The sequence below is a fragment of the Symphalangus syndactylus genome, chromosome 19 (genome assembly GCF_028878055.3).
Source record: "Symphalangus syndactylus isolate Jambi chromosome 19, NHGRI_mSymSyn1-v2.1_pri, whole genome shotgun sequence".
Taxonomy (NCBI): Eukaryota; Metazoa; Chordata; class Mammalia; order Primates; family Hylobatidae; genus Symphalangus; species Symphalangus syndactylus.
The window spans coordinates 69,948,570-69,951,518 of NC_072434.2; positions in this window are offsets into that span (position 1 = coordinate 69,948,570).

The window sequence follows — 2,949 nt, forward strand, 5'->3', positions numbered from 1 at the left end:
TCCCCTCGCCTCCCCTCCCCTCCGGCGAGGCTGCCCGGGGCTCCCATTGGCTCCTCGGCCTTTTGAATCATCCCTGGCGCTGTCGATTGGTCGCACGCCGTGGCGCGTCCGCCCCGCCCCACCCTGCCGCCGGGGAGGCCGGTGAGTGGGGGGAAACCGAGTCTGGCGGGGCGGCCCGGAGCTCGACGTTTGCCACCGCCTTATCTCAGCTGCCCAGGCGCCCTCGCAGCACACGGAGCCCGCGCGCTTCCGCCCTTTCCCTCCCGGCTTTCGCAGCAGAGTGTTCGGGGCGCCAGGTGGCTTGGCGAACGAGATTTTTTTAAGCTACAAAGAAAACTAATACATTCTTAAACTGATCACCAAAGATCCGAGCTCGAAAGCGTTTCTCGGTAAAACACTATGAGTGCCCTCCTTAGCGTGTTAAAATCCCACAGAAGCCCCTGGACCAAGCAGCGGCATCGAAGGCGAGCAGGGGTGCTTTTGTCTCCGCGGCCGCTGAACCTGCGTAGAAGCGAACCCGGACCGATGATGGGACCGGCGGCGGGAGGGAGGGGGAAGAATGGCCGAGGGCTCCTACGACTCACGCTGCGAGGAGGGGCTCGGTTGTTACCCGAGGTGCTGTCGAGATGCAGTAGAAAATCCCCAACACCGCGGAGCGTGGAACAAGAAGTTTTATGCGTTACACACTGAAACACAACTTGACCTGCAACCTACAAGCCTGGTTTTAATTGAACCCCAAAATGCTGAATCATGTCATTGTTGACTCCGAATCTGTTACGGATCCTAAACTTTTTTTTTTTTTCTGCTAGTTTTCATTATCGGTTAGTTGATTTCCTTCCTTTGAGGTCGAGAGTTTAAAGCAGTCCATTGAAGTTCCCTATTTTGTAGTGTGGTTTTAATCAAAGTATTTCTTAACACCCTAACTAGGTGTATTTAAGTGAATTGCTATTTTGGAAGCACTATCTGTTAAATTGTAATAATGAATAGAACTTTTTATCTATAGCCTAGCTTCAGCTTTCATTTTCTCATAGAACTACAAAACACCCAGGTTTACTTCTTTAAAAAAAAAAAAAAATGAAAATACATCGAGTTTTCTCAGTCATTCACATGCAGTGTGAATGAGTTCATCAGAGCCTTTCCTGAGAACAAGTTCTGACATCGAACTGTCATTGCCATCGAATTTGCCCTTGGTGGAGATCTGTTCAACAGAAATGCACATTGCACTCCAAAGTCAGAAAATCTTTTATTTTTGACAAACCCCCAAGTCTCAATTGTCTTAACCCTTAACATAAGATATTAGTCCTACCTCATAGAGTTTTGCAGTAAATTACACAGAAATAAAAGCGCTTATGGGGACCTAAGACAGATCCTATCCCAAATAGCCAAGCAGTGCTACACTATTCTTTTATCGTATATTCTACCCAGAATCAAGATTTCATTGGATTTCCCTTGAGGTGCACATTTCTTGGATGATTTCCACTTGTGAAATAAAAGAAGATTCGTTTCAAAAAAAACCTGGCCAGGCGGTGTGGCTCACGCCTATAATTCCAGCACTTTGGGAGGCCGAGGCGGTTGGATCACCTGTGGTCAGGAGTTCGAGACCAACTTGGCCAACATGGTGAAACCCCATCTCTACTAAAAATACAAAAATTAGCTGGGCATGGTGGCGAGCACCTGTAGTTCCAGCTACTCGGGAGGCTGAAGCAGAAGAATCACTTGAACCCGGGAGGTGAAGGCTGCAATGAGCTGAGACTGCGCCACTGCCACCCAGCCTGGGCAAGAAGAGTGAAACTCTGTCTCGAAAAATAAATAAAATAAATTTTAAAAATTTTAAAAATCTTATTTTAAAGATCAGGTTTATAAAGTCTCATCATAACAAAATGAAGCCAAAACTTTGTAAATTAACTAGAGTTAGCTTAGCTAACATTTTACCTAATAAATTACTAAAGACATTTTTAAAACAAAACTGATTTGACATCAGGGAAACTAAGCAATAATTTTTGTTCATTTCTACTTCGTGGACTCAAACATACCATGAACAATCAGATCTATATGTAGGCTGCTTTCTCAACAAAGGAACTGTTTGGTATTTTTCTCTTCTTTTTTAAGACTACTAAAGGCTGTGTAAACTTGGAAGTGGGGAATTTTCAGAAAGTTCTCAGAAAGATGCTTGTCACTCACAACTAGCAAGTTGTGGGTTTTCAGAATCTATAAAGTAAAAGTCACTTAAAGGTCCACATCTTGGCACCATTGTTGTTAATGAGGCCATGAGTGGCGAAGCCCCTTTCCCCATTTACATAGCAAAAGCAAAGCAAAACCCTTCAGTCCTGCCACTAAAGCCAACCAAAACACACATGCGGCCAGGAAGCTTTCATATATGAAATACAGGAACCCCCAGTGGAATGCATTCCAATGTGGCAATTATTTGGCTCTGGTCTCCAGAGGATTTTGGCTCCCAAGATTGAAACATCTCTTTCAGGAAAGCGGTGTAGGTAAAATTTCACGTGGCATGAGATCCAGTTGGATTCTTTTGGTACTGTTACATAAGGAACAAACTTCTGTATGCTGCAAACTGCAGAAAGCCTTTATTCATAAGGTAGAGGTACCTCAAAAGCTGTCCAATAAAAACACATTTCTATTGATGATGTTTGATATGGTTTCTATTCACACAGAAATGGAGCTCACAATTAACATGATGCATTATGTCCATCTCAATAGCAATTTAAAAATTATTTGAAACTTCTTCTACTTACTATATGTATATTTGCAGCACTTAACCTCTTTTTTTTTTTTTTTTTGAGATGGTGTCTCCCTCTGTCACCCAGGCTGGAGCACAATGACACGATCTTGGGTCACTACTGCCTGTGCCACCTGGGTTCAAGCAATCCTCTCACCTCAGCCCGAGTAGCTGGGATTACAGGCACGCGCCACCATGCCCAGCTAATTTTT